The sequence below is a fragment of the Triturus cristatus genome, chromosome 9, assembly GCF_964204655.1.
Source record: "Triturus cristatus chromosome 9, aTriCri1.1, whole genome shotgun sequence".
NCBI classification, from domain to species: domain Eukaryota; kingdom Metazoa; phylum Chordata; class Amphibia; order Caudata; family Salamandridae; genus Triturus; species Triturus cristatus.
The window spans coordinates 551,950,298-551,963,982 of record NC_140592.1 but is presented as its reverse complement, the minus strand read 5'-3'; the positions used below and the strand labels follow the sequence as shown (position 1 = coordinate 551,963,982).

General features: G+C 48.8%; 1 pseudogene; it reads right to left on the bottom strand.

Annotated features, from left to right (window-relative positions):
* Window positions 1-12,273: 12,273 nt before the first annotated feature.
* Window positions 12,274-13,222, bottom strand: LOC146798269 (oligoribonuclease, mitochondrial pseudogene; annotated as a pseudogene).
* Between the last annotated feature and the right edge of the window lie 463 nt (window positions 13,223-13,685).

Sequence of the window (13,685 nt, the reverse complement as noted above, 5' to 3'; positions counted from 1 at the left end):
GGCTAAAGCTCAGCACTGTAACGTTCGCAGAGTCTGTGAGGGATGTAATGGGTTGAACGCTGATGGAAGATGTCGAAACTGGGTCCACAATCGGCTTTGTAATTGATGATTTTTCAGTCTGCGTAGAGACGTTGTTTCCGATTTTCACTGCAGGTAGCTCATTCTGTAAGCTATTTCTATCCCTTAAGACAAAGCTGCCTGGTTGTTTTGTAGGAGGTTGTTTGCTTCTATGTGGTGTGACAGGGATTTCAACACGTGCTGTTCCAGCACTTTCGCCAGGAATGGGAGTTAAGAGATCGGCCTAAAATTTTTTCGGTTCTTCACGTCTGCCCTTGGTTTTTTCAAAAGCGGGATGACACAAGCTTCCTTAAAATTAGTGGGGACGTGACCCGATTCTAAAGATTGATTTAGTAGCGAGAGAACTGATATAAGCAAATATCGTAGGAAAGATGCAGGAGCCTCTTCTGTACCAAGCAGGATCTTTATTACAGAGCATGGACAAAGCGTACACCACAACCGCTGACCGGACACCAACTGCCCCAGCTAGAATTCCCCCTGCAACAACACGCTAGTACTAAGAACCCCATCAGCGTTCTAGGATCAGAACAGGGAAAGGACACAGAGGAAGGGGTTGCAGAACACTAGAAACAAGGTAAGTACAAACAAAGCTAATAAGTATTTACAACACATCTTCTTCCCTAAAACCAGAACAAACAGACAATATATCCAAAGATACAATTAAACATAATCAACATAAATAGTCATTCAAATAAGCCGGTGGCCTGCGAGACCTAACAGACCTGGACTCCTCAGAGTGACTAAAAACATTGTTAGCACCAGCTTGACTCTGCACATCAAATGAACTACAAGCATCACCACCACCATCCTCCCTACAACGGCTTGCACTCTGACCCGGAGAAAAACCCTCCGGAGTGGACAACAAATAGCCACTACTGGACGGAACTGGTTTTGTAGACAACATGGAATCCTCATCTGAAACAAGCTTACTATACAATGCTACCCTTCGAAGGTTCCATTTCTCCCCATTGTCAAGAACAACATAATGTTGAAAAACCTTCTTCACCACATGAGGACCCCTAAATTTCGAAAGTCCCTTGGCCACTCTCCCCGATTTAACTTTAACCAAGTCACCCTCAGCAATTGTTCTCCCCGTTTTCACAGTTTTCACACTTGCCTCCTGCTGAGCACACCCAAGGAGAGAATCTTTAATCCAAGAAGGTGCTAGTTTGGTGCCAGGACGTCTCCCCCGCATGAGTTCAAAAGGCGACTTAGAGTCCTCTTTATGAACCGTGGTCCTATACGCCCACACCATATTTTTGACCATTTCATCCGCAAACCCTCCTGAAACACACGACATCTGAATGATCCCCTTAACAACTCTATTAGCTCTCTCACACACACCATTCGCTTGCGGATTATATAAGGAAGTGCGGTGATGAGTCACACCACACCCAGTTAAAAACACCTGCATTTTCTGAGACGTTAATTGAGTACCATTGTCCGTGATTAAAACAGAAGGATAACCCTCATTCAGGAAGATGCCTTTTAAAAACTGTATAGTACAGTCAGTGGTTATATCCTTAACAAATTCCACAGCAAGCCACTTAGAATAAACATCAATTATCACAATGGCAAACCGTTGACTGAATGGCAATTCGTCCATTGGACCTATAAAATCCAGACTCACACTATGCCATGGTACATCCGGACTGACAATGTGGCTCCGCGTAGCATTAGACCCCACCTTGAGTCTCTTTTCGCTGTCTCTACAGACTGTGCAATTCTCCACACACGAAGTCACCTGTGAATCCATGGCGGGCCACCAGAAATCCTCTTTCAATCTACGCTGTGTGAGTGTTTGCCCTAAATGACCCTCATGTGCCAATTTTACAATTTTGTGTCTTAAACCATATGGCGGAACGTATCTATCGCCTCTCATTAAAATACCATCCCCAAACAATGATAACTCATCCAACACTTTAATGAATGGTCGCACTGGTGGCTGAACACAACTCTCCCGTCGGGAACCTAATTTCACCAAGTCGATCACCCTTTGCAGGACTATGTCTTTACCCATAGCATCCAGCCACTCCTCTTTAGTAAAACTGCCATCGCTCAAAGCTACAACATCCTGAATAACAGCAACAGCCCCATCCTTGTATATATCAGAAAACTCCTTCAATGTATCATCTCCCTTAATAGGAAGCCTTGATAAACAGTCTGACAACAAGAACCTTGCTTTCTATCCCTGGTAGAGCCAACTTAAAGATCCTCAGTGGACAGGGATCCGCAGGTGACCCTGACTTGACCCGCCCCATTAAGGAGACAAGGAGTCGCTGGTAAGCATGGGGAAGGCGGTAAGAGGTTTATCATAAGTGGGGGGCAGAGGTTCTGACGCTAAGGGGCAATGGACAGTAGGAGAAAGATGAATTTCCGTCAGTAGGTACTTCACTTTCTTTGAGAAGAAGGACTGGAACTTATTGCAATCTTCCAGGCAGAAGGGGGGCTTCTGTACTGGGAGCTTGGGGCAGAAATGTTATATATACTATTGTCCTGCCCCTTCTTAACGGGGTTCTGGGAGGCCGTAATGGACTGTGTTAATTATATCACCCTATGTGCGATCCCTCCTATACCCCTGGCCTGCTTCCTTGGGGGTTACCTATGCCCAAAAAAATTAAAACCCTTACTAATTTACTGACCTTGCATTGTTACTAGCAGAATGAGAATTAACAATCCATTGAAAAGCTGCTGGCAGGCCAAGACTGAATGAATGGTGAGAAGAACTTAAGTGGGCAGGACCTGAGAATGCTGTATTGTTTCGGGAATTGAAAAGAGGACGTGGAACAATTGATAGGGCTAGAACATGTGGACATGTAGTAGATTGTCTGTTAGCCCTGGGCGTTGACACAGATACAACTAACAGCTCCCTTCTTTCACTGGAGGATTCAGTGAGTGGAAGCAACTGACCTTGTATGGGACAACTTGGTGGGATTTGAAACTGCAGTGGTGAACTCAAGATTTTACTGGCCATTATGGAACTCTACATATGCCAGCTTTGCAAGGGCTAACTGAAGATCGGGGAGTTGGGTGTTGAAGTTTGTTAATTGTTAGCTGAAAAGGACAGATGGTATGTTTTTAATATGTTATGTACTTGGTCTGTACATGTTAGAAAGGCACCTCTATCTAAACAACATTTTGTTTAGAATAAATAAGAAGCTTTAAGTAAACATTTACAAAAGCCTCTAGCTGTGCCCTGTCTTTATGGAGCTGAATATGAGCGACTTTAACTTACTTTTATTTGTTGGTAGCAATTTCCTGGGTAAATGTAAAACCATTTTTGGAGAGTTAATTTATCATCATCATTGTTTTTGAGGATGTTGAACATGTTGAAGGTTGCAGTTGGGCCAAGGAGGATGAGAAGCCACGAGTCACCATTATTGACAAGGTGACACCCTTGCTGAAAACCGGAGGGGATGCTAGTGCCTGCACGGCGTACCGCCCGCTCTCCATGCTGACGGTGGACTACAAAATCTTGAGCAAGGTATTGGCTTCGCGCCTGTTGACCCATATGACGGCCCTGATCCATCCAGATCAGGCGGGCTTTATTCCCCGGCGTAACACGGCCACCTCAGTTCGACGCTTGCTGCGGGTGATGGAGGTGGACCAGGACGACTTCCCAGAGGCCTTAACACTATCGGTCGACATAGAAAAGGCCTTTGACAGTGTAGAGTGGCCATACCTGTATTGAGTGCTGCAGGCATTTGGCCTAGGGGACGGCTTTGTGCGCTGGACCACCTTGCTCTATAGCGATGCCACGGCCCGCGTGAGAACGAGAGCGACTATATCGGCCCCTTATCGAGTGCGGCGGGGGACGAGGCAGGGCTGCTCACTATCCCCACTGCTGTTCGCCTTGGCCATTGAGCCATTGGTGGCGCATGCCAGACTGGGGCGCTCCTACGCAGGAGTGCAACTGAGAGGAGAAGCCCACTATATATCCCTTTATGCGGATGATCTGCTGATGTTCTTGGCAGATGCAGCTGACGCGCTGCACGGAGCAACCACCTTGTTGGAGGTCTTCGGTCGCCTGTCGGGCTCAAGGTCAACTGGGGCAAGACATGTTTGTTCCCGTTGTTGCCTAGCGGACAGGCCCCCCAGTCGCTGGGAGCGATACGATGGGAGGGTAGCTGCCTGCGTTATTTGGGGGTTAATATCTACCACACCCAACCTGATTTGCTGGAGGGGAATGTCGGCAGAGCCATCCGGGGCCTGCGTGGTAGCATAGGGTTTTGGAGTACGCTCCCACTTTCGTGTGCTGGGAGGGTAGCGTTACTGAAGATGGTGGTGTTACCACACCTCCTCTACTTTTTTCGCACCCTGCCCATATGGATACCAGCATCGTGTTTCGAGCGACTTCGAGCGCTATCTACGGGCTTCATTTGGGGCTCGGGACGGCGGCGGGTGGCGTTGACCACCTTGCGGCGACTGAGAGCGGAGGGGGGCCTGGCAGTCCCGGACTATGAATGGTACTATCTGGCGGCACAACTTCAATGGCTCACACAGGCGGTGGCCAGGGAGTATAGAGGCCCGGAGGGTCCACAGGGCAGGCTGATTCCGCGTCATGTACTCGCCTTCATAGTCCTCCAGCAGAGGATGGACCTTGCTCAACTCACTCTGGAGGAACGCACCCTTAGGTTGTGCTGGAACCGGTGTCAGAAGAGGGCCGCCATAGATCACCCTTATGCCCCGGAGATCCCCCTGGGCATGTGCACGGCGCTCCCGCACGGGGGCGATTGGTCGGGACTAGCCGTTTGGGAGGAGCTGGGCGTACAAGTAGTGGGCGATTTATTCAGAGAGGGGGTGCTGTTGCCCTTCCAGGACTTGCAGGACTCTTATGGGCTTCCGCGGGGAGATTATCTTCTTCACGCAGCCCTCGTAGCGGGCCTCCAGAGACATTGGAATATGGGGCTCTCAGAGCCGCCGGTCGCCACGGGCTGCCAATACGTAGTTATGGCGGCGGGGACGTCCAAGGCCATTACCTGTCTCTACCGCAGACTGTCGACGGCATGCCTGCAGCCCCTAGATGCGTTGAGGGCTAGATGGGAAGCGGACCTCGAGAAGCCCATCCCTGAGTCGACATGGTCCACGTTGGTGCGGCGGGCCTGGAAGGGAACGCGTAAAGCCCGGTTCCAGCTAGTTCAGTTTTTTACGCTACACAGGGCTTATCTGACGCCGGTTAAGATATTGCAATATTTTGGGGGTACACACTCTCAGTGCCCACGTTGTGGGGGTGATGGGGCTGACTTTCGCCATATGTTTTGGTCCTGCGCGCAGTTGGGCGACTACTGGGAAGAGGTTATGGACTGCCTGAATCAGGTGACGGACCGCTCTATAGCCCCGGAAATGGGAGCCTGCCTGTTGCTTTGGTTTCCCCACACCCACCGCACGAAGCTTACTAGTAAGTTCTACGACTTAGGGTTGATCATGGCCAAGAGGGAACTGACCATGCATTGGAAGTCACGGGTGGGGCCTAGCTTTAGGAGGTGGAGGACAGCGTTCGCACGATGGGCAGGCGCAGAGGGCACACTCCGGTTGCAATTAGCTCTTAGGACGGATGACGAAAAGGCACTAGCGACGGCCCGGGCATGGGAGGCGCTGGTGGTGGAACTTCAGGGGCTGATGTCTGACGCAGAGGGAGAAGGGAGCACATCTGACCGACAGGAGGAAATGGTGAGCGGGGAGTAGGAGGGGAACCGTGGGGAGCACTGGACGCATGAGGCGCGGTTAGACATGGGGGAAAGCCCAAGTTGCCTAGGGAAGGTTTGAGCACTCATACACGAGTCATGGCAATGGGAGGGGCGCATCAGGAAGAGGGCTGGCAGAGGGGGGCACACTGACATGGGTTGTGGGAGGGAGGGGGAGGGGGGGCTCCACGCCGGATGGGTGACTGTTCTTTTGTACAATTGGGGGCATGGTTAAATGTAAACTCTCCGGTGGAGGGCGGAGGGTGTTGAGCAATTGTATTGTGAGGTTGATATGCAAATAATAAAAAAATGTTTCCAAAAAAAAAAAATTATTGACAAGGTGACATGTTTTGTCAGCTATAACCATAATGGCAGTTTCTATGGTACAGCCCCTCCTGAATCTGACTTACATAAATTCTAGCAATTTGTATTTATTAATAAATTGAAAGAGTTCAGTTGCTGTGTGTTTTTCAGGTATTCTCTATCTAAAAGGGAGATTAGTTATTGGGTGGTACTTGCCTGTGTTCTCAGGTTTGGCACCAACTATTCATGCAGTTTATTCTGCCACTCAAAGAACAAGCATCCTTTTGCATTCCATGGAGGATATTTTTTTACAGTTAACTAAGTTTTTAGGTCTTGCCCGCTGACAGCGCCTGTGCTGTCGTTGCTGCAAGGGTATTGTTTTTTTTATAAAGGTCTTGAAGCCTGTCCATTGCTTACCAGTTGTTGACATCATTGTCACTCTTCTTTGCTGCCAGCACATGCCAGGTGGCACTTCCTTTTTGTTTCTGTGGAGCATGGACCAGCACAGATTAATTCATCTTAATTTGTGTATGTCCGCCTCTTGTACTGTGATTTAGGTACTATTTCTTCTCCCCGTCCCACAACCCTTTCTCTGTGTTGCTTCTTTCCTCCTCCCACCCACCCTTTCTCTGTGGTGTTTCTTCTCCCCACCCACCCTTTCCCTGTATTGCTTCTTTACCCAACAGACCATTTCTGTGTTGCTGCTCCCCTTCCGACTTTATCCCCTGTTTTTTCTCCCACCCTTTCTCTATGTTGCTTCTTCACCCCTACCACCCTTTCTCTGTGTTGCTTCTCCCTCCCTCCCGCCCTTTCTCTGTGTTGCTTTTAACCCCCTCCCACCCGTTCTCTGTGTCGCTTTTTACCCCCACCCACCCGCCCTTTCTCTGTGTTGCTTTTTACCCCCTCCTACCCGCCCTTTCCCTGTGTTGCTTTTTACCCCCTCCCACCCACCCTTTCTCTGTGTTGCTTTTTACCCCCTCCCACCCGCCCTTTCTCTGTGTTGTTTTTTACTCCCACCCACCCGCCCTTTCTCTGTGTTGCTTTTTACCCCCTCCCACCCGCCCTTTCCCAGTCTTGCTTTTTACCCCCTCTCACCCGCCCTTTCCCTGTCTTGCTTTTTACCCCCTCCCACCCGCCCTTTCCCTGTCTTGCTTTTTACCCCCTCCCACCCACCCTTTCCTTGTGTTGCTTTTTACCCCCTCCCACCTGCCCTTTCTCTGTGTTGCTTTTTCCACCCTCCCACCCGCCCTTTCTCTGTGTTGCTTTCTTCCCCCTCCCACCCGCCCTTTCTCTGGGTTGCTTTTAACCCTCCCTCCCACCCGCCCTTTCTTTGTGTTGCTTTTAACCCGCCCTTTCTCTGGGTTGCTTTTTCCCTCTCCCACCTGCCCTATCTCTGGGTTGCTTTTTCCACCCTCCCACCCACCCTTTCTCTGGGTTGCTTTTTCCACCCTCCCACCCACCCTTACTCTGGGTTGCTTTTTCCACCCTCCTACTTGCCCTTTCTCTGTCTTGCTTTTAACCCTCCCACCCGCCCTTTCTCTGTGTTGCTTTTAACCCTCCCTCCCACCAGCCCTTTCTCTGTGTTGCTTTTACCCCTCCCTCCCACCCGCCGTTTCTCTGTTACTTTTAACCGTCCCTTCCACCCGTCCTTTCTCTGGTACTTTTAACCCTCCCTCCCACCCGCCCTGTCTCTGTTACTTTTAACCCTCCCTTCCACCCGTCCTTTCTCTGTTACTTTTAACCATCCCTCCCACCAGCCCTTTCTCTGTGTTGCTTTTAACCCTCCCGCCCACCCGCCCTTTCTCTGTGTTGCTTTTAAACCTCCCACCCGCCCTTTCTCTGTGTTGCTTTTAACCATCCCACCCGCCCTTTCTCTGCTTTGCTTTCAACCCTCCCACCCGCCCTTTCTCTGCGTTGTTTTCAACTCGCCCATTCTCTGCGTTGCTTTTCCCCCTCCCACCCACCCTTTCTCTGCGTTGCTTTTCCCCCTCCCACCCACCCTTTCTCTGCATTGCTTTTCCCCCTCCCACCCACCCTTTCTCTGCGTTGCTTTACCCCCTCCCACCCACCCTTTCTCTGTTCGGCTTCTTTTCACTGCCTCCCACCCACCCTTTCTCTGTGTTGCTTCTTTTCCCTCCCTCCCATGTTGCTTCTTTTCCCTCCCTCCCACCCACCCTTTCTCTGTGTTGCTTCTTTTCCCTCCCTCCCACCCATACTTTCTCTGTGTTGCTTCTTTTCCCTCCCTCCCACCCACCCTTTCTCTGTGTTGCTTCTTTTCCCTCCCTCCCACCCAACCTTTCTCCTTGTTGCTTCTTCCTCCTCCCTTCTGCAGTGTTTAAGAGTAGTCACTGAGCTCCCCCATTTTCACATTTAGAATATTTTTAGTTTAAAGCTCCAATAGTCTGTTCTGTTAGTCACTTCTCACAACAAGTTGATTGTTATTCACTGTCATTTTTATCATGATTGAGTTTCGAGCACCTCTGTTTCTCTTGTTTGGAAGAGGCTCTTAACATTTGTAACTCTACACCACATCCCATTTCCTTTATCCACAACTGGTATGATATATGTTGTTCCCTCACCAACTAGCCTCCTTCCGGTCTAAAACATTAATTTGTTGACAAATCAGTTCTCGCAGAAGCGTTGTTCATACTATCCAGCTCCTGTATAAGATCAAAGGCTTCCAATGTTTTTGTAAATCATAAGTAGAGCTAATTGATAACATCAGCAAATATAATTGCATTTATGTAGCATAAGGCTTTGACAAGCTGAAGGGCAATTCATTGGCAACTTTCAGTATCACACAATGCCACTACACTCCACACTATGCGTTTCCACTCTACGCCACAGTGCCACTCCACACAGTTGCACTCCACTACCTACTCCACCCCACACAATTCCACTCCCCACAATTCAGTTCCGCTCCACACCAAGCCACAATTCCACACCGCACATTTCCACTCTGTTCCACGCAATACTACTCCATGCCACACAATTACACTTCATTCCGCACAATTCTACTCCAAACCACCCAATTCCACGCCAAGCCACACAATTTGATTTCACTTCATTTCACCTCCAGTTAATGCCACACAGTTCCACGCCACACAGTTCCACCTTACAATTCCATGGCAAGAGTTCCTCTCCACGCCGCACAATTACAATCTACTCAATTCCATTCTTCACTCCACCCACTTCTGCTCCACACAATGCCACCACTCCATTGCACTCCGCACAATGCTACTCCACTCAATGCCACTCCATTTCACACCACTCAATGCCATTCCACACAATGCTGCTCCATTCTACTCCACACAGTGCCACCCAACTCCAGTCCACTCCACACAATACCACATTCTACTCCACACAGTGCCACTCAGCTCCACTCCACACAATACCACTTCCTCCCATTCCACTCAATTGTATTTGTATTTATATAGCTCTTACTACTCCTGAAGAGGTGTTGAAGCACTTTGCAGCATGCCACTCCACTCTGCAGAATGCCACTCCAATCTGCAGAATGCCACTCCACTCTACAGAATGCCACTCAACACAATGCCTCCCCGCGCCAAACAGAGCCACTCCACGTTATACAATGCCACTCTTCTCCATTCAGTGCCACTCCACATAGTGCCTCTCCACACCACACAGTGCCACTCCACGCCACACTGTGTCATGCTGTCACCCTAGGGCTTTCTTGTGCCGGGACCTCCATCCAGGCAAAGCCCATTCGAACCATTGAGGCCCCAACTTCACACCTCTTTTGGTCACTCTGTCTCTCTCCTCCGGTTGTTCCAGCCTTGGCATCCATGACATTTCTCTCTCTCGTAATAGACTCACTTAAATCTTGGTCTGTTTTCTGCCATTTACCTATTTTGTGCTCTTTGTTTTGTGCGTCTTTGCTCTGTTTTGTTCCTCTTTGCCCTGTTACGTGCCTCTTGTTTCACCAGAAACCATAATCCTACTCCCACTCTCCACTACCCTACCTCATTCCTCCACTGCCTCAATCCAGGCCACTTCTGACCTTGCTGCTGCCACAACACACCACACAATATTCAGGGGTCTAATCCTAGTGTTTCGTGAAATTTCTCATATGCCTATTCACACACTCACCCACCTATCGCCACTCCTAGTGCGCCAATCTCTCACACTCAAGCAGATAACTCAAACAGCACTCTGCACTTATGCATGCTCCTTAACACTCACTCAAGAAACATGCCACATAGATCTGGGATCTGTGGCATGATGATGCTTCTTACCTACTATTCCTCATGGAAACCACAGCGGATCTAGACATTGCCACAGCCATGCTGCCTGGATACAAGATCACCAGGCAAGATCAACTGCATGAACCCAGAGGAGAAATCATAATCACCCACAAGAACGTCATAAGATGCTCCATCTCTGCAGACACCCTTTCTGCTAACATGGAACACCTGTCATTCAAGCTTCACATCATCCCCCATCTTCACCTTGAGTGACACTCTTATCTACAAACCACCAAGACCAGGCTCCAACTCCTCTAACACCATGGCAGATTTTGTCGGACCACTCGTCCTCAACTCCAGCATCTACTTCCTTCTCTGGCTGACCCCAGCTCAAAAACACTCCTCTAAAACCTTGGCGTCACCTAACAGGTTAAAGGACCTACCCACGCCACTAGATCCCTTGTGGACCCTATTTTCACTACTTTTGACAATGTCAGACACGAAGAACCCACTTTGATCACCTGGATAGACCAGGACCCCAAGCCAGCAGGTACACAGAAGATTTATTCTAGATTTGAGAAAATGTCCAGAAAGTTTTTGTCAGCAATGTAAGAAGAATGCTGTGGACGAAAGCGTGAAGGTATTTATCTATAATACCATTAATGACAGATTTGTTGTGCTAATATTGACCTCTTTTTAGCTTATTGAAATCGACACATGGAAAAAAAACCTTTACTTCACTGCTTTTTTGTGCTTTTGCAGGTAGTCGTCAGTGCTATTTTTATTTTAGCCTCTTTATTTTTGTGACTGTTGCAACATTGCAGTTACATCAGAAAATACAATAATATATGCGTGTTCCTGTAGCACATCATAGAGTTATTCATCAGTGACAGTTGTAAGCTGTGTATCGTACCGTAACCCACGCCATGCTGAGTTGCCCATCCACTAGCTAACTTTATGGCAGTCTAGTGTCTGCCTCATGTGTTTTCTCTCCTCTGCGTGTACTCCCCATTGGTGGGCCTTGTCCTGTCTGCCTCGTCTGCCAGCTGTCCTTGGGTCACAGGGCTGTCCTCCCCATCACTCCCTTCTTGGTGGCCCTGATAGAGGGCCAATAGCATGTCTTCCCAGTATGTTAAGTCCTCCTCCGCCCCCTCGTCCTATCCTACTTTGTTTAGTCTGACTTCCTCCTACAACGCCCACTCCTCCAGGTCTTGCTGCCATTTAGCAAGGTTTGGACCCTAGGGCAGAGCCTGTGTATCGCTATTCAACACTTAGCCAGTAGCAGGCACAACATTGCAAATTTGTGCTGCGTTTTTCCATGCTTGGGCCTTGGGACTAAGCCCAACAGGGATTGTTTTTTTTTTTTAAAGTCAACCCTTATTTTTATTTTGTTTACAAAAAAAGAGAACATTTGTAAAGGAACAAAACACTCCCAAAGAAAAGAATCAAATGAGTATGCAGTTGCAAAACAGCAAACAACTGAGACAAACGATTTTAAAAGCAACAACATAGGCCTCCCATGCACGTGCGCTGCTCATCTTTTAACCACACAATCAAGAGCACTTCATAGCAGACCGTTGGTAACTAGAGCCAGGAGACTGAAGAGTAGGCACTGGACTTCTGGTCCGCAATTGGAATGATTTACTAAGCTGCTTTCTTCATCCACAGTGTGATGTTGGCCGCACTTTAAACAGATGCTGAATTTTAGGTACCCCAGCAAAAGTAAGCCCAAAGATTACAAAGAAACCCTCTGGCACTGACAGCACAGCAAGAGCTGGAGATAACAGCAGCTGCAGGATGAGACACCAGTGCTTTAACCCCTTCAGTGCCCATGACGAGCTGGACTCGTCATGGGCTGCGGTGGCGCTGTGCCCATGACGAGTCCAGCTCGTCATGAACTCCGCCCGCTAATGTTAAGCGCGGCACTGGGCGGGGAAAGGGGCGGGCATGCAAGGGGTTAAGGTGAAGAACATCAAACCAAATAGCTTCTCCAGTACACCTGGGGATTGGTTTGTTGCAATAACCTATCAGCGAAAACGTGTTCAAACTGAAACTTTATGATATTCTGGGTAGAAAGTGCTCAAACAAACTTTACTTGATTCTGCAAAGCAAAACTTGATCACCATGCACCAAGATTCCTTTAGCTGCACAATCACTGTGTGTGCGTTTTTCAATTGCCCAGAGAAATAAAGTTTCATTCACTTGAGGAAGCTGGTTACCCACCCCTCAGCTCCCATTCTTGCTACTCTCCATTTTCAGAGATTTTTCTCTTTTTGTCTTCAGATTTATTTTGAAATATGTGGTCTCTGTAGAAATGGAGCTCCTTTATGCTTTCTGTGATGTCTTCCAGAGCTCTGTGGGTCGCTTTCTTCTTTGGTGCGTGTTCGTAATCGTCAGGATACCAGCGCCTGCAGAGCTCCTTCACAGTGCTCACATCTATTATACTGTAATGAAGGTGCTTCATGAACTGAGGCATGTGCTTGTCCAGAAATTTCTTATCTGCATGCACAGAGTTTCCTGCTAGTGGGCAAAGCCCAGGTCGTGTATGCTGCCGCACAAAGGACAAGAACTCATACTCTGCTTGCTGAAGTGCAATTTTACTCTCTCGCACTGCCTTGGTCAGACCGGACTTCCCATGATGATCTTTACACCACTCAGACATACCGTCTAGCAGCTCATCAGGCTGCTTGATGATCAAGTTTGGGCCTTCAGCCAGAATATTGAGATCAGCATCTGTAATAAGACAGGCCATTTCGATAATCTGGTCTTTTTCGATATCCAACCCAGTCAGCTCCAGGTCTACCCAGACCATTCTGAGAGCCGCGCTGTCCCCAGCCATGGTGCAGTTCCTGTGCTGCGCCTTGAGCCAAAGAGACCGCTGCGCAGCCAAAAGGGGTGCGCTGAAAATACACAAAGTTTCCCCAATATGCCGCAGGCCCCACATAAGCACGTAAAAGGCCAACAGGGATTGTTGAACACTTGCCACAAGTGCAATGTGCGTCACCCCCCAGCTGCCTGGTCTCTTCTTCCCAATAGTCTCACAGTTTACTGCAGGACCACGCCAGTTACAGGAACTGGGATCGCCACAGTGTGGGCATTCTGAGGTTCTAAGTTAATCTTCTGTAAGTGGACAGGCATCAGAAAAGTGCAGTGAAGGTAGCGGAAGTACGTCAATTTAAAGCATGCATTACTTGCCACACTTGCCACAAGTGCAATGTACGTCACCCCCCAGCTGCCTGGTCTCTTCTTCCCAATTGTCTCACAGTTTACTGCAGGACCACGCCAGTTACAGGAACTGGGATCGCCACAGTGTGGGCATTCTGAGGTTCTAAGTTAATCTTCTGTAAGTGGACAGGCATCAGATAGGTGCAGTGAAGGTAGCGGAAGTGTGTCAATTTAAAGCATGCATTACTTG